Here is a 21,621-nt window from a genome sequence, read left to right as displayed (position 1 = left end):
ACTTCAGTGTTGCATATATGAGTATAGACAGTAGCATCGTTCTCAGGAAATTAAAACTTGTACATGGCACACAGTCTGTATCAGTTATATCTCTATTAGTAACCATCACCACACTGTTTGTGTTGTGTGGATCAATAAGCAACACACAACCCTTCCATATACAATCATTCCCATTCATGTTTTCTTTGTACCATATTCCTCATTAACTCATCCATTTATTTTACTTAGTGTATCAACATTCTGTCTCTTTCAGTCTATTAAAAAATTCATTGTCCTTCTGAATGGGCATGGCTCATTTTCAGAAACTGCATAGATAATCTACTGTAAGAAGTGAAGGAAAAGCTAGAGACTTCTTTTGTTAAAAATGTAGGGGCTGAACTGGGAGAGGGGGGATGAGACAGGAAATCACTGCAGGCAATCAAATCAATCTGACTACTTTGAAAACTTCAATTCAAAATAATTTTTTAATTTTCACAAATTAAAAGCCATTTTTCCAGATCAATAGCTATAAAATGCTAATTAAAGGCTGGATTCTACCATTCTTATTGACACTGAGTAGTACCTTATTTTCTGAGAACTACCATTGGCTTCCATGGGTCTATTCATGGACTAAGGTACTAAGTGAGGGTAAGCGTGGCAGAATCTAGCCCTAAATGAAATGAAAAGAACACGAATTATACACTGGGGGAGAAAATGGATCCAGTGTTTTTATATATCCCACTGTTTAATTTTAATAGCTTTCTTTGGACATAATGTAACCCTATTAGCTCCCTCCCTAGGTTTTCTCCAGGGGAGCTTTTTTCAATCTCATCAGAAGCCCATAATGATTTCAGCCAGTAGAGTGAAAATCACATCAGCAGAGCCAATAGCTAGGTGAAAAGGGCTTGATCCTGCAAACCCTCCTCATCTGAACAGGAGTCTTCAGTGGGACTGCTCTTCAGTAGAAGTTGAAGGATTAGCCCTTGTTTGGCCCCTGATGTGGCCATTCACACAAAGAGGGTTATTTAGATTCCAGAAAGAACCAATAATTCATCAAAGAGCATCTTAGATCAGTGTTTCTCAACGACAGGTCTGGGGATGGTGCCGATCCCTGAGATCTCCCTGCCACTGTTTAGGAAGGCAGCAAGCCAGTTTGAGAATCATTGTCTTAGATGAACTAATATCTTCCTAGTGGGCCCATTACCTACTGTGCTGTATCTGAAGATTACCTTTAATTCTTCACTGTCACAAATGGTAAGAAGTAGGAGTGTTGCACAACTACTAGGCAAAGGTAACTGATCAGGCTTGTTAAGACTAGATAAGCAGAGATATTCCTATAGGCCTAAGATAAGTCTATGGGAATACTTGTGAACAGATCTCTGAACTCTGTATGTCAATGAGACAGCTGCTTACAACAATGAGAAAAGTCTGATAACCTAACTGCTTTTATCATCTGCCATCTGGATATAAGGCTCAATAGGAGCATTTGCCCAACTCTTCCCTGGTGTGTTAGTACAAATCACTCTGAGTAGGACTTTGGTTTTGTAAATTGAAGCAGCTGTCAATCTTCAGTGGGGGTGTTGTGCTTCGTAACACTGTCCGGGTGTGGGAAGTGAATCTGTCACCTGTCATCTGTTTGACATGAGGCTCCTCAGTCAAAGATTGTTAATTGCACACAATGACAGTGTATAATTCTTTAAAATGTTAAGCACATGTTTAAGGAAAAGTTGGCAGTGAAAAGGCAAAAATATATATATATATATATATATATATATATATATATATATATATGTATATATATATATGTGTATATATATATATATATATATATATATATTCATTCTTCTTTCCAGAAGAGTGAAGGAAGATGCTTGAACCAGTCTGTGAAATAAATCATGCGTCGATTGTTTTTTGACAAGTCAAAATGCTCTTAGTGGAAAGCATTTCAAACATTGAAGGGCAGCAGGAGTGTACTTTGACAGCTTGCTATGGTCTGCATCACAATCACAATTGCATATTAGCAAGAGGTATTGGTAAAGCTAAGATTATGTCACGGAGGTCGCAGGAGTCACAGAATCCATGACTTCCAGCAACCTCTGTGACATTGGGGGCTCCACAGCTGACCAGCCAGTGCCCAGCAGCTGCAGGTGTGGGACCCCCCTGCAACTGGCTGGCTGCCGGTGGTGACCCCGAGCTGCCCAGCTGCCACTGCCGGCAGGAGTCTCTGCTGCATCGGCTCAGCTGCATCGGCTCAGCTGGCCCCACTGCAGCTCCCAGCTGGAGGCAGCAAAAGAGGGATCCCAGAGCTGCTCAGTGGCCCGATGCAGGTGGAGGACCCTCCCACAGCTCCCAGCTGCCGCCAGCGTTGGCGAGAGAGGGACCCCAGAGCTGCTCAGCAACCGGGGGTAGGGTCCCTCTGCAGCTCCCCAACCTCCACCACTGGCAGCGCCCCCACCACAGATCCTCTGCCACGCAGGCTGTGGGCACTCCCCACAGCTCCCAGCCCCACAGCGCGGTGGGGGGAATCCCCAGCCACCGGGAAATGGGGTCCATGCAGCTCCCAGTTGCTTCTGGGGTCGGGGGGGCAGGGTGCCGGACCCTCCTCCTGCCCCATTTTGTCATGGATATTTTTAGTAAAAATCAGGGACAGGACACGGCTTCTGTGATTTTTTGTTTATTGCCTGTGACCTGTCCCTGACTTTTATTAAAAATATCCATGACAAAATCTCAGCCTTAGGTATTGGTTTTAGAGCATGCAGAGCAAAACTCCATATTTTGTTTTCATTGGCTCTCCAGTTTCGTACCTGAGAATGTTATAGACTCTTAGAATTTCATGGAAAATCTTGGCATTCTGTAAATGTACAGAATTATATGGAATATATCTTAATAAAAATAATAATAGTAAACACAACATTCAAGCTATGAGATAGCTGAGTGGCCAGAATCCTGATACTGTTGAGTATTCTAAATATGACCCAGATTCAGACTGCTGCTTGATTTCAGTGGGCTCTCTGCAGATCCAGTGGTCTGATCATATGCAACAAACTGTAGAACATTCCATTACAAACATAAATAAATAAACAAATAAATACATAAAACCAGACTTACCAGATCATCTCTGTGGAGATATTCTCAATGGTGGGAATTTTTTTTAGAAAACTTCCCAAATACAGACAGAATGTTGGTCTCTATTGCAGTGACCAGTGGAACCTGATTCACAGGGAGAGAGCAAGGTAGGAGAATCCAAGCCCACAAGAAACAGTGAGAGCTTCGCTCTTAGTTTAAGAATAATTAAATAGTCCGCTGACAGTTGGAGTCTTGTCCTGCCCTTTGGGGAGATCTTCCAATATGGTGTAAAAGCCCCTTTTCTGCTGGCAATTTGTGCAACTGAATGCAATTTTGAGATTTTATTTCTGCATGCTTTTTCAGCAGCAATTAAGATAATACTATAACAAGTGCTTTGAGATTAAAAATGGCAGCTGTCACCAGAAATATCTATTGAGTACGAGGCAAGGGGTACTTACTTGTTCCCCCACCCCTCTCAATCCCTCATCAGCTGCTTTGTACTGGTTTTTTTTATTTGGATCTGTTTTTTTTTTTATAATTCCTGAGGATTTGGGTGTCCAGCTGCACTCCACAAAAACAAACAGAAAACAATGTTCAGGATTAAAGTCCTTGTACAGTTACTTATGGACTAGCCCTTACTGTACACACCAGCCACCCTCAGCGCCAAAATAAATCCTCCCTACTTAGCAGCTCAAGAAGGGGATGGTGGGGTCGCATTCTTCTCTCACTCATACTGCTTTCACACTAGCGTAACTCCATTGATTTCAGTTGCTCCTGATTTATATTCGTGTAAGGGAGAGGAAATTCATCTGCCATGTCTTAGAAAACAGCTTCTCCTGTAAATCACACCACTAGGGGATCCCAGAGAGATCTCTGTTAATGAAAATATTACTGGATTAAATAACGATAAATCTTTGTCTCCTTTGACTCAAATGGGAAAAGAAGCTAAATTCAATTACGCTGTCTGTTAAAGGCTTAGAAACAAAATCTCAGCATCTTGAAAAAGCAGTTGCACTATGGAATACAAGGAACAGGAAGACTCTAATATCAGCATCACAAGCCCAATTGTATACTTTCCTAACAAACTGTATGGTGCTCAACCTGTGGCCCGTGGGCCTCTTGCAGTCTAATCAGCACACAGCTGCGGCCCATGTGACATGGCTCAGGACCATACAGGTAGTATTGGATGCAGCCCACATAACTCATTGTGGGCTGCATATGCGGCCCAGAATAGTAAATAGGTTGAGAACCACAGCTTGACTCAGATATTGTGGGGAAAGAGACCTTGTATCATTTTGTAAATTTTCCATCAATTGCATCTAATAATTTGCTTAAATATATTCAACCTTTACTTGCAGCAAGCTAAGCCTTAGCTATTTGAAAATATATTTTTCATTCTGTAATCCAGGCTTTTCCCCCCTTCTGTTTTTCTAAATAACTTTCTCTGTTTCAATTAGCTGTATCAGAAACTAACAAATGCAGTTCCAACAGTTCAGAAAAATGCAACAGTTAGGAGAACCCTCTTGGATGTCTTCCCACCACCCCCAACAGACAAACGGGGGTTTTCAGTGTAGTCAGCGTTTTTTGTTCTCTTTATTGTTCTCTTTGTCATTTCCATGTAACTCAGAGAGTTCAAACACTTTTTGGCTGGATCAGTTGTAAACGTTTATACATAGCAACACTGATCTTCATGTGACACTATTAACCCACCACTCAAACATGGCTTTACTAGCTGTCCAGAGTAAGGGGCAACTTATTGCAGCTTGGGAGGGAGATTCTGGTTCACAGTGATTGACTGTTCATTTCCAGTTCCAGGGAGGCAATGGTGTGGGCAGCACACGCTGTCTAACGTGCTAGCTTAGCGACCCAGCCAGGCACGGCAGGGTGGGACATAGCAGCTCTTTGGAGCCTGCTTTATTGTTTCTACGTTCCCCAAGGCAGTGAAAATATTGAAGTTGTTACAGGTGCTTGTTGAAATTGATTGGGCTATCGTCATTCTAAATTTTAGCGATGTGCTTAGTTCACTGCTGGCACAGGACCATCAATGGGACATAAGCACATGCTTCCAGTTGGATGGTTAAGACAACAGTTTCTTTTTCTAGATTTCAGTTTCCTTAACTCTCTTTTTCAGGGACGTAGGACAAGTGAAGTAAAGTGTTCTTTAAACGCAGCATTCCTGCTCTCAGCAAAGTGTAAATATAGTTCAATCAAAGATGGTATTTTGTTTGACACACGTAGAATGTCAGCTCCTTTCCATTGTCAGAGAAAGCACAATTAAATAGCTGGTGCCTGCTTGAACAACAGCAACAAATGCTGGGTCAATCTGAGGAGGTGAAAATCCCTTTGGTTTATGGGGCATGCTTACGGATATCTGGCCTTACAGGACTGCCGCTACCAAAATAAAGACCAGCCGGGAAATTAAAGATAAGCAGTTTGCCGGTATGCATCCACGCTGACTGAGAAGCACAGAAGTGGTCATGTCGACCAGCAGCCACACTCAACCTTTTGGGATTGACTTAGGGACCAAGAAGTATGAAAGGAATAAAATTGAAAAGGAATCAAGATGAATTAAATGTTTGGGCACCTTTAAACTGTGGGCTAATTAATGTCTGAGGCTTTTCTCACCGAGATCATCATCTCAATTCCATTCTGGCAGTGAAGGAAAAAAGCAGGGTGTATGAGGCAAATTGCAACTGGAGGCAGTATGGTCATTAGCGAGTCTTTCGAAACACTCCCTTCTTTCTGATATCAAAGACAAGCAGCTGTCAGTACACACATCCAAGGGTTTCACGGCTCTGCTAGAATCCTAGTGGCGTTAGCTTCTATAGGCAGCACCTGTTCCTCCCCATGAAAAAGCACAACTCCTGCGCCTCTGTAATTACCTATGGTACTTTGCTCCTTTGTTAAATTCTGCTTCTTTAAGAAACATCAGATATAACACAGGATGGGCTTAACGAATTAAAAATTGCACCCACAGTGCTGGATGTGGCCAGACCAGGGACTTTCATAGATTAGGATGCAGTACAAACAATACTGGGAGTAGGATTCATAAAAGAATGTACATGTTAGCCTGTATGTCCATGCCTCTACTGGATATAGCCAACCACATCAGAAAAGCTTTGTTCTGAACATACCAGGGCTGATCATATGCCTTTAGCTGCAGTTTATTTGAATCTTTATTAACTGCCTGCCACCACTTAATCCTGCTACTTCTTCTACATAAAACTGCCCATGAAGTGAGGCCATAAACAATGACACTGGAATGCAGTCTATTGCTTTGTCTACAGTTAGGGTTAGCCCCAATTCAATTATCGGTAGCTGGTAACCAGCGTGGCTGCACTGATACGAACTCCTAGCATAGAGAAGGAAAGTGGTGCATTGCACCACTTAAATTTACTCTGCCTCCCAACTGACTTCGGGATTAAGTTGTGCCATGCAGTCTACATTAGGGATTTGCATTGGTGTAAGTATATTGATGTGTGGGGCACATTTTTCTACTGCAGACAGGGCCCTGCAGCACTAATATCTGATTTTCACTTAATTATGGACAAGTTAGGGACAATGCCCTTAGGACCTCCCCAATGAGTCCGTCTTCAATTAACTCTCCATGCTGGGAATTCCCTAAGGGATTCAAATGCCTGGGGATAAATACGTCACACAATTTAATGCTAAATCTGCAGCCCACTTCTGTTATCAGCTGATATTGCATTTGGTACTCAGATTTCCATATGACTGCTCCTCTCTTTGAGGTTACCTGAAATAACTGGGATTTTGCAGACCAGGATTAAAGTGCATTGGCAGAGTTATGCAAGAAAACTTAACTTAAGCCTGGCTCTTGCAAGTGTTATCAGTCCTTCGTCTGGGATGAGCACCAGATATATTTAAAATATAAATGTATGGAAAAAAACAAATTACAATGACAATGTCCTTCATAGAACTCTGATGATCTGAAAGCAGAGCAGGAGGAATGAGTGGCAACGTGATGATTTTCAACTTTTTAAAAAATCAGTCTCAATAGAATACTGCAGTTACAAGTGAAAAGTTAGCGTAAGACCAACTGCATTGTGTTGCTGGTTTTCGATACATCACGGAATGTCCTGAGTCTCTTCACTTCAGGTTGCTCAGCCATTCATCACAAGAAAGGGAAAAGGAGCTTACCATTAACTTTTGTGGTTTTGTTGCATTATGTTATAAAACAGCAACACACCAGGTTTTTTCTTAAAAAAACAACCGCAACCCCTTACATACATGGATCTGACGCGGGGTTAGGGACTAAGGTGCTGATACTGCAAAACATATGTGCAAGTGAGTAGTTCCATGGAATTCATACAGAACATATTTATCTTTGGGCAAGCATGTGTCCTCTCTGCATTACAGATCCTTGCTCTTTCAACAGCAGAAAATAAACCAGGACTTATGTCCTGATCCTGCCAAGATTTCCATTTGACCTTAGTGGGAATTGGATAAAGTCTTTTGTGGCTCATATCCTCCTCTTCTGGATGAATCTAAGCATCATAATATTGAGAACGGAAGAATAAAGTAAAAGGAATTCTAGCTTATTATTCAGGAGTTTCTACTTGAGGTTCAAAAATAAATCGGATTCCAGCCCATTGCTTATTACTTCTACCCTAGGGTTTCTGATATGATATTACTGTCTAACAGCTGAATCCATGCCTAGACACGGTTTCTTAAGAGCCAAAAGGAAAGATTGTCATTTGAGAGTTCTGTGTGATTTTTTTGTCCCTGGGGAGATGGCCGAGACCCCCAGCCACTTAGACTGAAAGAATTCAAGCAACCTTTTACATCACTAAGGGCTCAATCTAACTCTCACTGAAGTCAGTGTAAAGATTCTATTCATTTCACTGAGAGGTGGATGATTCCTTAAACAAGGATTTTGAATAAAATTCTTAGCTGGTTTGGCTTCTTTAACATGAAACAGATACAGGGCAGCTAATTATATTTTAGAAATTTTTTAAAATCTACTGTATGTACAAATAGTATTATTATTTATTATTTGTATTATTGTGGTACTGCCTAGAGCCCTAGTTAAAGTCAAGACCCTACAGCACTGGGTGCTGTACAAACATATGGCAAATGATGCTCCCCACCCCAAAGAATTTACAATCTCATTTTAGACAAGATGTAACGTGTGAGTGTGACAAATAAACAAAACATCAGATCATGTGGTTACATAGGTAACAATTCCACAGCTTGAATATTCCACATGGTTTCAAGTTTTTGAAAAACAAAATAATTAAAAAATAAATGGACCTATATCGTCTTTTGTTCCTTTGAATCATTTTACCCAATCAATACCCCATCATATGGTCTATTTTGGCCAGAAATGTTGTCCAGGGTCACATCCATTTACAAGAATTTTTCAAAGTTAGTAAGCACATCATATCTCCTTCTTCCTCTGATATAAAATACAGTTTTAATTTATCAAGAAAATGGAAAGTGGACTCAGATACTAACAGATCAAAGTAATATTGCGAAAAGCCCTGATTTCAAATAACTTCCTTCATCAAATACATTATTTCCCCCTTTTTATAAAGTATAAGTACTGCTACATATCCTGAACCTGTTTGATCTTTAATCAGATTCACAGGTAATTTACCAGATTTATTTATGTATGTAATCTGTCAAAGGAAGAATGAAAGAGAATTAAGATCAGAATGCACTGTAATTAACTGATTAAAGGCTGAGTTTTCAGCTTCCAGTTTTACACTCAAAAGAGGAGCAGAGCCTTTCTGAAGCCTTCAGAAATTTCATCCTTTGTCCTATTGTGTACTAGCCTCTTTTCACTGGTTGATAGAACATTATATCCCTTCAAAATGTTTCTAGGAGGCTTGGAATTCATCCTTCCTCAGATAGTCCTCTTGTGATTGTAAATGTAAAGCTAACGTTTCAATTGTGAATAATACTGTGTTTAAATATACCCTAGAAGTGGGGTCTGAAAAGAGGTTATTAAAATCAATATGAATTATACAGGAATGTGCAGTACAAATTATTTGGATCCCTCTAAAATTGTCTAGGCCTGAATAGGAGTCATGAAATGGAATAGTTCCTTTCAAGTGAATATAATATACACCAACATATACCAGCTTTTACCCCTTTGGATCTCAGGGGACATGTTTTGCATGTGGGTCTTCCTCCATCCCACAAAGTGGTTGTACCACCCCCCCCCCGCCATCCTAGGGAGCCCGCTATTGGCCTGGGTACCCTAGCAGGAGGGAGTGAGGAAGAGAGTGGGCATCATCCTTCCAAGTTGCATAAGGATGTCTTGAAAAAGTGAAGACATCCTGAGGCTCTGTTGGCTTTTTGTAGTGCCCTCTGCACTGGGAAATCCACCTTTAACACAGGGCAGGGGTTCTCAAACTTCATTGCACTGCAACCCCCTTCTGACAACAAAAATTACTACACGGCCCCAGCAGGGGGGACTGAAGCCTGAATCTGCCTGATTCCCATTGCCCTGGGTGGGGGAGCCAAAGCCAAAGCCCGAGTCCCATTGCCCTGGGTGAGGAAGGGGTGAAAGCTGAAACCCAAGGGCTTCAGCCCCAGGCAAGGGGCCTGTAACCTGAGCCCCGGAACCCAGGGCTGAATCCCTCAGGCTTCAGCTTCAGCCCTGGGCGGTGGGGTTCGGGCTTCAGTCCTGAGCCCCAGCAAGTCAAAGCCAGCCCTGGAGACCCCATTAAAATGGGGTCGCAACCCACTATGGGGTCCCGACCCACAGTTTGAGAACCACTGATATAGGAGAAACTTCGTAGCCACACAATAGAAAATTGCTGTCCTTTTTTCGTATTGAGTTGAAAAGCTGACAGCCACCAAAAACACTGAAGTCACTGGGCCCTTAAGCTAAAAGTTACCTTGTATCAGGGATACCTAGAACTCGGGACACAGACTGCCCCACACAGGCAGACTCCTTTTCCACGCACATACAAACAGGCTGCTCACAACTCACACACACCAATACACGTAAATTGCCTAGGGAGGTTGTGGAATCTCCATCATTGGTGAATTTTATAAGAGCAGGTTAGACAAACACCTGTCAGGGATGGTCTAGATAATACATAATCCTGCCATGAGTGCAGGGAACTGAACTACATGACCTCTTGAGGTCCCTTCCAGTCCTACATTTCTATGATTCTATGTAGGCTCCCCGCACTAGACAAACATGCACTAGACACACACACACACACATTGGCTGGGGTAGTAAAGGGAAGAAGAGGATGAAAACTATAGAGTGGTCAGATGTTGATAGATGTAGATGGAAAATGTTTTAGTCTTGTTCAATTGCTGAGATACAGTTATGATAAGTCACAGAAGAACTCCATTAATGGACTCATTAGGTAGTTATCAATGTCAGAAGAATAAGACAGTGATCAGAGAAGGGGAAGTCTAAGGGTATGTCTACACTGCAGTTAGACACCTGTGTTTGTGTTTGGCCCATGCCAACTGACTCGAGCTCACAGGACTTGGGGTAAGAACAGGGATGGCTCTACCCATTTTGCCGCCCCAAGCAGTCGCCGCTGAATTGCCATCGCGCCTGGAAGAGCGGTGGAACTGCCGCCGAATTGCTGCTGCGGGACACGGACTGCCGCCCCATTCTGAATGCCGCTCCAAGCACCTGTTTGGAACCTGGAGCCGGCCCTGGGTAAGAGGCTGTTTAATTTTGGTATAGACATTCCGGCTCAGGCTGCAGTCCGAACTCTGGGATCCTCCCCACTCACAGGGTCCTAGAGCCTGGGCTTCAGTCCAAGACCGAATGTCTACACTACACTTAAACAACCCCTTAGCCTGAGCCCTACAAGCCTGAGTCAGCTGGCACAGGCCAGTTGTGGGTGTTGAATTGCAGTGTCGATCATCAAGACAATAGAGGGAGGAGGTAGCAGGAAACAGAACAGTTTGCATTTCAGTAAACGGAAGCGGGGAAAGAAAGAGCATGGAGTTTTCTTCACCACCAGACTCTGTGTCGCCTTCCTCACAGTTTGAATAAACTTTACTTGGAGGTGTAACCTTCAGAAGCATCCACTTCAAAGATTCAATGGGCTATAAAAGGGGATGGAGAATCCCAATTTATCTCCTTCACCTAAGAAGAAAAAGACAGCCACACCTTTGGGCCTCTGGAAGAGATCCTGACTGAAGAGAGGGTCAGCCACAATCTTTCTGGAAGACTGGGTGAGAAAGGCCATCTTGAACAAAGCCTTGAATCAAAACTTGCTAGATTACGTTTTAGACTTTCAGATGCATGCTTTGATGTGCTTGTAACCATTTCTCACTTTATCTCTTGTACTTGAACACACTTAAAATCCTATCTTCTTGTGTTGTTAAACTTGTTCCACCATTAAACTAAATCAACTGTGCTGCATTTGTACTAAAGTGAATGTCAACTCCAATTCAGGTGGCAAACTGGTTTGTTTTCTCTCCTTGAAGGAGCAAATGGATCTCATTATTCCTGTGAACGTTGCAGGATAGGACTTGACATATCAGAGCACATGGGTCTGGGGAAGTTCATGGGAATATGTTGGGGTCACCCTGCAAGTAGTGGAAGCAAGAGCAGGGCTGTAGCCAGGCTGCTGGAGTCAGAGCTGCTGAACCAGGGCTGCCTAGCACACAGACACTCAGGGTAGGCTGGTTGTGAGTGGCCCAGGCTGGGAGCTACAACAAGAAAACATTGTGAGGCACCCCAGGTTACAAAGCAGATGGTGGCCCAAACCCTCACTGGTCTGGATTGTATCCAGGAACATGACAATGGAGCAGCTGTAAATGGCATCCTTGACAGACAGCAGAACTTAGAAGGTATTATTGGATTTTTTTGATTGTGGCATTACTGACCTAATTAGCATCTTCAGAGTTGCTGTGACATAGATGAACAGTTATTGAAAGTGCCAAAGCTTGGAATGTATTTTGCAGCAGGCTTTCCACCTCAGCTGTATTGCCTGCTTTAGCTGGCTGTGTTCTTTTAGGGCCTTGCTCCTATATATAGGCTTTAACTCCACTGTATCTCTTTTCTAATTGAGGGTAGGGAATAACTGATGAATATACAATCTGCTCTTTTAAACTGTCATGAAGCTGAGTACATTGAATATCATATCCCTTTCTCATTTTGGTATTTGTCAGAAAAAGAAATAATTGCTGGACCTTTTGTCTATATTCATGGCAATGATGAGGTTGTCTCCACAAACTTCATCTTGTTTCATTACAAAAGCACTTTGAACAAGAGTGACTTGTCACACTATTGCTGTGTTTCATATGCTTTGTTCTCTTTCCTCAGACCAGAAAACTGTCATTGAGTTATGATCTTCATCACAGTGTGCACCTGCTCTGTGCGTGGGCTAGTAGGCAGACACGAAGGCTCAGAAAACATCTAATCTTCATTTGTGGAATACTGTTCTCTGGAAAAAGAAAAGTCGGACTCGTGGCACCTTAGAGACTAACCAATTTATTTGAGCATAAGCTTTCGTGAGCTACAGCTCACTTCATCGGATGCATTCAGTGGAAAATACAGTGGGGAGATTTATATACACAGAGAACATGAAACAATGGGTGTTACCATACACACTGTAACGAGAGTAATCACTTAAGGTGAGCTATTACCAGCAGGAGAGCCGGGGGAGGGGGGGCGGGAAAGGAACCTTTTGTAGTGATAATCAAGGTGGGCCATTTCCAGCGGTTGAAAAGAACGTCTGAGGAACAGTAGGGGGTGGGGGTGGGGTGTAATCGAGTGACCAAAGAGATTGAAGTGTTCTCCAACTGGTTCTCCAACACTTCAATCTCTTTGGTCACTCGATTACAGACCTAAAAGTTGCAATTCTTCAACAAAAAAACTTCAAAAACAGACTCCAGCGAGAGACTGCTGAATTGGAATTAATTTGCAAACTGGATACAATTAACTTAGGCTTGAATAAAGACTGGGAGTAGATGGGTCATTACACAAAGTAAAACTATTTCCCCATGTTTAATCCCCCCCCCGCACTGTTCCTCAGACGTTCTTGTCAACTGCTGGAAATGGCCCACCTTGATTATCACTACAAAAGGTTTGTTCCCCCCGCTCTCCTGCTGGTAATAGCTCACCTTAAGTGATCACTCTCATTACAGTGTCTATGGTAACACCCATTGTTTCATGTTCTCTGTGTATATCAATCTCCCCACTGTATTTTCCACTGAATGCATCCGATGAAGTGAGCTACAGCTCACGAAAGCTTATGCTCAAATAAATTGGTTAGTCTCTAAGGTGCCACAAGTACTCCTTTTCTTTTTGCGAATACAGACTAACACGGCTGCTACTCTGAAACGTGTTCTCTGGAACTCATTTATCATTTGCAATAGAAAGTTGCTACTGAATGTACTGTCCTTGTGATCGCGTATCATGGTCATTCAGTCTCATTTAACTCTTCAGCATAATTTAAAATAAGGATCTTAACAGAGAGGTATAAAAAAGGGTCTTAACAGAGAGGTATACGTTCACATAAACTTGACTGATTGGTGGCATTAGGCAGGCAGGGTGGATAGATAATGTGTGTGGGGGTTGGATGTAGGAGGGAGAAGGTTATGTAATGGGAGTTTTGTTCTTAAGGAAGTCCATTCACAAGTTGTTACACCTTGGAATGGGCAGAAAAAAGGTTGGCTGAGGATGGAAAAGGGGGAATATCAGAGAAGTGCTCGTGACCTTGAGAGTGGGAGGGAAGGAGACTAGAGTGACCAGATAGCAAGGTGAAAAATTGGGACCTTTTTTTTTTGGTGAGGTGTAGGGGGGTATAGTTGCCTATATAAGACAAACCCACTAATATAGGGATGTCTGGTCACCCTAAAGGAGACAGAATGTGAAAGTAAGAGATAGCAATAGAGGAAGATAGATGAAAATAAAATAATCTTATGGGAATCTTATTGCTGGCTTTTCATTAAGTCAATATAGGCATGTTTGGGTAAGGCTTAATACCCCACCTAGGGATCTTTGCTCCAAAGAGCTTGTAATTTAGGAAACATTAGGTTTGTTATTTTTCTACCTAATAGCCATTACTATTGCTATTATTAAAAAACTAAAATCACTTTGCTAAATTACATGTACAGTTCAATACAAGAGAAGTTCCCTACCACTAAACAGATCTATTCCCCCCTCCCCCGAGATGAAAACTCATGGAAATAAGCTAAGATCACAAACAATTCTGATGTCAACCTTAATGCACAATTCTCATGACAGAACATTAAACAAAAACATCTCTGTGAGTACTTTTTCCGTGTATTCAGGTATGTTCAGACAGAGACGAACACCTACAGGATCTCTATCAAGCGTTCTTAAAACTACAATACCCACCTGGGGAAGTGAAGAAACAGATTGACAGAACCAGAAGAAGTCAGTACTACAGGACAGGCCCAAAAAAGAAAGTAAGAGAACCCCACTAGCCATTACCTACAGCCCCCAACTAAAACCTCTCCAGTGCATCATCAAGGATCTACAACCTGTCCTGAAGGATGATCCCTCACTCTCATAGACCTTGGGAGACAGGCCAGTCCTCACTTACAGAAGCAAATACTCACCAGCAACTACACACTACACAACAGAAACACTAACCCAGGAACCAATCCCTGCAACAAACCCCGTTGCCAACTCTGTCTGAATATGTATTCAAGGGACACCATCATAGGACTTAATCACATCAGCCATACCATCAGGGGCTCGTTCACCTGCACATCTACCCATGTGATATATGCTATCGTGTGCCAGCAATGCCCCTCTGCCAAGTACATTGGCTGAACTGAAAAGTCTCTACGCAAAAGAATAAATGGACACAAATCAGAATTGTAACATTCAAAAACCAGTAGGAGAGCACTTCAATCTCCCGGGACACTCAATAACAGACTTAAAAGTGGCCATTCTTCAACAAAAAAGCTTCAAAAACAGACTTCAAAGAGAAACTGCAGAACTGGAATTAATTTGCAAACTTGACACTATCAAATTAGGCCTGAATAAGACTGGGCATGGCTGGGTCACTATAAAAAATAATTTTTCTTCTGTTTTTACTCACACCTTCTTGTCAACTGTTGGGAATGGGCCACATCCACCATGATTGAATTGGCCTCGTTAGCACTGACCCCCCACTTGGTAAGGCAACTCCCATCTTTTCATGTGCTGTATATTTATACCTGCTTACTGTTTTTTTCACTCTACGCATCTGATGAAATGGGTTTTAGCCCACGAAAGCTTATGCCAAATAAATTGGTTAGTCTCTAAGGTGCCACAAGGACTCCTTGTTGTATACACAACAGTCACTATTGTGACTATTAAGAAATCAGCATGTACCAAAAGTTACCACATACAAATATGGCAGCTTTGTATGTACAGAATAAGAAATAGCTGCAGTGTCTCAGACACCACATAACTGTTGGTAAATGCTGACTTTTCACTGGAGACTGTTGTAGGAATCACAGCTCGCTTTGACACCCACAAAAAGTGGAGAAGGGGACTCTTCCAGGTTGTACGGTAGCCTATATTATGGGCTTGCTCCAAAACCAACTCAAGTCAAGGGAAAGGTTTCCATTCACTTCAGTGCGCTTTGGATCAGGCCCTAAGTACCAAATTCTGCCCTCATGAAATGCCTTTTGATTTCAGCACAGATTGAGGATGGGTTTCTAATGGTAGATTTGTCCATTTTTGTGGGATTGAGAGGTCCGATGGTATGTGAGCTCATTAATTAGGCAGAGAAGGGAAGGTGTTTGAGGGGATCTGGATGGGGAAAAGGAGTGATTTATGGAACAAGAGGCCCAAAATTTCTACAGGAAGCTCTGTTATTGGTATGAGCTCTGTGTGATTATTTTCCATTGGAAATACAATATTGACATTTTAGTGTGTTTTATTTTATTTTGAACATAGAAAATATATGCTCTTTTGAACAACATCAGCCCACATTCCTACCTTTTTTTGATTTCTAAATACTTGGGGAAATCCTACTCTTGGGAGTTCTGCTTGTATTTGAAAAGTAAAGTCTAGGTGAGCTTTTCAACTTGATGGGTAAAAATCAATGTTATAGTGTAAAAAACCAGAGTAATAACATTCAGTCAGCTGAAAACTATTTCCTTTTCCTCAAGAACAGATTAATTATTTACAGGTTCTTAACGGCTTTTATAATGCTAGTTGCTAACCTCTCACTGTTGCTTTGCTTTCTTTTTGTATTGGGTAGAGGGGAGGGAAAGGCTGTGAAAACCTTTAGCAGGAAGACGGAATCAATTTTGTGGGACGTGAGAAACTCCAAATGGAGAACAGAAGGCTGGAATGTAGACTTGAGGTATCTACTGCTCTGCAATTCACACACTTTTGCCTTCCTCCTGTCCTAGGTACCTGTTATCAACACTCCAGTGTAGCAGCTACAGACACAGTATCTTCACTAGCGGAGCATGAAAACCTCTGGTCCTGTTTGTTTGTTTTTATTAACTTTGCTGATGAAAGCCAAGGGACTGTCATAGCAGCAGCAAGAAGACCTCTGTTCATCAGTCAGCCGGGCTGAGTGTAAACACTTCACAAGATTGTGCCTCCTCAAAGAACCTCAACCCCCACCTGGATGTTTCCAAAGATGAAATAAATTTTTGCATTGCTTCCTGCTGTCTTTTCCCAACCAATCATGTGGCATTGCTCCACGCTGGGTCTGTAAGGTGTAGGATACAGCCTGCTGGGATTAAATCAATGAACATGAAGCACGTTTCACAAAGGCAAGCTGAACTCAATTCTGGTTATAAACATGAACCACAGTAATTGAATTTCCTGGGGAAAAGAAGTCATATTTTAAAGCCAGGAGACCGCATGCCTCTACTTCTAAAAAATTTTTTTTTAAAATTGTGTATGCACATACTTGAACTTTGCAGTAGTACCAGGGGCTACTTAACCTATACAAAACTGTATTGTTAACTGGTACAATTAGCAATGCAAATGAAATTGAGCTTGGAAATTGAGGTTATATGCTTTATCTTCAGACTGACACAGTACACTTATTTTAGATGATATCTCCATTCCTGGATATATCACCACAGCAAATAGCACTTTTGGGAATGGTCCCATAGTGTTACACCATGATGTGGGTTTCATAATTATTATTTCCAAGGACATTGGACTGTTTTAATTTGAATTAGAGGGAAAAACAATCTTTGGAAGATCCCCACAGTTGTTAAGGTTTGTAATAGCTTGTTCTTACAATATTTAAATTTTGGGCCTAAACCATCATAACAGTATCTCATTAACATCAAGTCTAGCTTTGTCCCTGATATAAGCTATTGGGGCTGGTATCTTCTTACACGATGGCAGTGTTAGGCTTAAGAAGTCTATATTTTTATGAATACATTCATATATCTTCTAGGTTCACCTGCTATGTCCAATATGTAACCTGTTTCTCCTAGGGTTAGGACTTTCTGCTAGTGTACACAGAACTTTTGTTAGAGCAAATGCCCAGAAGAAAGGCTGAACCTGGTTCCTGAACTTTAATAACTGGAAAAGTATAAATAATAATTTAAAGTTTTCCAGAACATGTTAATTAGCTTAAAAGGGACCTTGTCTTGCAGTGGTATCAAATTCACCCGTCAGGTAAATATGCATTTTCAACAGTTCCAATTTGAGTCAGAATTGTTAAACTTTTATGCCCTGAATCCAAATTTAGGCACAATAAAGCCCAATTCCCAGCCTCTACCAGTTTCCTCAGTTACCACTATATCGTCTTCAGAGTAGCAGCCGTGTTAAGTCTGTATTCGCAAAAAGAAAAGGAGTACTTGTGGCACCTTAGAGACTAACACATTTATTTGAGCATAAGCTTTTGTGAGCTACAGCTCACTTCATCGGAATCTTCTGCTTCCTGAAGCCTATCACTCATCTCAGCTGTCAATCTCAGATGCTTTATACTGCCCCTTATATATACACACACAACTTAAGGGTGCAAACTCACAGGTCTGATTGGCTGATGAACTGTCCTCTTTCAAACCCTCTTAGTTCATGCATTTTTATTGCCCAGAAAATGCAGTCTAAATATACTTATGAATTAAAGAGAGAGAGATGAACAACAAAAGCCCAAACTTCTTAAACACGCTACCATAACAATACAATAGCTATAAACCATTGCTACAGGTTACATTTTCACTAACTCCAACTAACGCTACTCTGCAGCACTATCAGCAAGTTTGCAACACTACAGACACAGCAACACACATCAGCAGAGAGAGCCGAGTGCTGATTACACACACATAAGGTGGGGATCTTTATTTTTAGCAATTGCTTCTTTCTCTTCTTCCCTTGATAAATGTGTGCTTCTCTCATTTGCGTATGTGAGAGCTGCATGGAGGCAATGGTATGAGACAAAATGGGCCAAGTAGGGAGCAGTGACAAATTTACATCAGTTCCATGTTGTGTTCATGGCATATGCGCAAAGAAGTTAATCAAATCACACTCTTTTGCTGGAAAGTTGTTCTGAATTCTAAGAACTTTCTGAATTTATTGCAACACCATACCACAATCCCAAAACAGACACAAAGCATTCTGCTCTCTAAAACAGAGAGGCATATCTCACCAATTCTTACTATAGGCTAGCTGTCCGCAGACTAACTGCTGCTAGGCCCACATTGCATGCTTCCTTGCAGAGCCCCCTACACTGCAAACAGGATCAAGAAAACTCCCTGAAATGTGTAAAAGGGCAGCTTACAATCTTAATACAGCTTTCAATACACCACACAGAGAATCTGTCCCAATGTTTTACAGCTCTGACTGCACATTATGATCTATTAAAGAGAAAAATTTATAATCACAAGGATCCCTTTAAAAAATCTGTAATGTTTATCACTCAGATTAATATAATATTCATGGAACCTTATTTAGATAATTTTTAAAAACTTTCTCACTTGCAAAATTAAATTACTACAGTGAATTTTCCTAGCCACGTTACTATACTAATCTATATTTTTTCCAACATGCAATCTACCCTGAGCAAGCACTGAAGCAATGTGATGATTTATATTTTCTTACCCCAGATAAGAATATAGTATATTATGGTCCTCGTATATTTTCATGCAGTATTTCTGTGATGAATTACGGAGGGCTTGTCTACACTACCGCTTAAGTCGATGTAACTTACATCACTCAAGGGTGTGAAAAACCCACCCAAGAACATAAGAACATAAGAATGACGATACTGGGTCAGACCAAAGGTCCACCCAGCCCAGTATGCTGTCTACCAACAGTGGCCAATGCCAGGTGCCCCAGAGGGAGTGAACCTAGCAGGTAATGATCAAGTGATCTCTCTCCTGCCATCCATCTCCACCCTCTGACAAACAGAGGCTAGGGACACCATTCCTTACCCATCCTGGACAATAGCAATTAATGGACTTAACCTCCATGAATTTACCCAGTTCTCTTTTAAATCCTGGTATAGTCCTAGCCTTCACAACCCCCTCAGGCAAGGAGTTCCACAGGTTGACTGTGCGCTGAGTGAAGAACTTCCTTTTATTTGTTTTAAACCTGCTACCCATTAATTTCATTTGGTGGCCCCTAGTTCTTATATTATGGGAACAAGTAAATAACTTTTCCTTATTCACTTTCTCCACGCCACTCATGATTTTATATACCTCTATCCATATCCCCCCTCAGTCTCCTCTTTTCCAAGCTGAAAAGTCCTACCCTCTTTAATCTCTCCTCATATGGGACCCATTCCAAACCCCTAATCATTTTAGTTGCCCTTTCCTGAACCTTTTCTAATGCCAGTATATCTTTTTTGAGATGAGGTGACCACATCTGTATTCAGTATTCTAGATGTGGGCGTACCATGGGTTTATATAAGGGCAATAAGATAGTCTCCGTCTTATTCTCTATCCCTTTTTTAATGATTCCTAACATCCCATTTGCTTTTTTGACTGCTGCTGCACACTGCGTGGACATCTTCAGAGAACTATCCACAATGATTTCAAGATCTTTCTCCTGATTAGTTGTAGCTAAATTAGCCCCATCGTATTGTATGTATAGATGGGGTTATTTTTTCCAATGTGCATTACTTTATATTTATCCACATTAAATTTCATTTGCCCTTTTGTTGCCCAATCACTTAGTTTTGTGAGATATTTTTGAAGTTCTTCACAGTCTGCTTTGGTCTTAACTATCATGAGCAGTTTAGTATGATCTGCAAACTTTGCCACCTCATGTTTACCCCTTTATCCAGATCATTTGTGAATAAGTTGAATAGAATTCGTCCTAGGACTGACCCTTGGGGAACACCACTAGTTACCCCTCTCCATTCTGAAAATTTACCAGTTATTCCTACCCTTTGTTCCAGTTCCTTGTACCCTTTTAACCAGTTCTCAATCCATGAAAGGATCTTCCCTCTTATCCCATGACAACTTAATTTATGTAAGAGCCTTTGGTGAGGGACCTTGTCAAAGGTTTTCTGGGAATCTAAGTACACTATGTCTACTGGATCCCCCTTGTCCACATGTCTGTTGACCTCCCTCAAAGATCTCTAATAGATTAGTAAGACATGATCTCCCTCTGCAGAAACCATGTTGACTTTTGCGCAACAATTTATGTTCTTCTATGTGTCTGACAATTTTATTCTTTACTATTGTTTCAACTAATTTGCCCGGTACTGACGTTAGACTTACCGGTCTGTAATTGCCAGGATCACCTCTAGAGCCCTTCTTAAATATTGGCATTACATTAGCTATCTTCCAGTCACTGGGTACAGCTGATTTAAAGGACAGGTTACAAACCACAGTTAATAGTTCCACAATTTCACATTTGAGTTCTTTCAGAACTCTTGGGTGAATGCCATCTGGGCCCGGTGACTTGTTACTGTGAAGTTTATCAATTAATTCCAAAACCTCCTCTAGTGACCCTTCAATCTGTGACAATTCCTCAGATTTGTCACCCACAAAAGATGGCTCAGGTTTGGGAATCTCTGTAACATCCTCAGCCGTGAAGACTGAAGCAAAGAATTCATTTAGTTTCTCTGCAATGACTTTATCATCTTTAAGTGCTCCTTTTGTATCTCGATTGTCCAGAGGCCCCACTGTTTGTTTAGCAGGCTTCCTGCTTCTGGTGTACTTAAAAAACATTTTGTTATTACCTTTTGTTATTACACTCCCCTGAGCAACGTAAATTACATTGACTTAAAGTGATGTCTACACCACGCTATATCAGCAGGCGATGCTCTCCCACAACATAGCTTCCCCCTCTCATTAAGGTGGAGTAATTATGTTGTTGGGAGAGTGCTTTTCCATTGACATAGCACATCTTCACCAGACATGTTACATCAGTGAAGCTGTATTGATGTAGTGTGGTAGTAAAGACAAGCCCTGAATAATGGTATAACAGTTGCACAATCATCCAATTCACAAGATCCAGCAGTTCACTAATTTTAATGAAACAGCTGCTGATATATTTTAAAGCTCTACACCCCACCATTTTTATATAAAATAATTGGATTTAAAACTAACTCAAAATAGCAACACTATTCTATTCATGACTATACAGATTCTCATAGCCCAGTGATTAGGGAGTCTCCTGTAAAGTGGGAAGACATACATTCAAATCTCTGCTCCACGTCAGGCAGAGAGGGG

This window comes from Lepidochelys olivacea (assembly GCF_965140295.1).
Source record: "Lepidochelys olivacea isolate rLepOli2 genome assembly, chromosome: 2".
Taxonomy (NCBI): domain Eukaryota; kingdom Metazoa; phylum Chordata; order Testudines; family Cheloniidae; genus Lepidochelys; species Lepidochelys olivacea.
Note: the sequence above shows the minus strand (reverse complement) of the source record.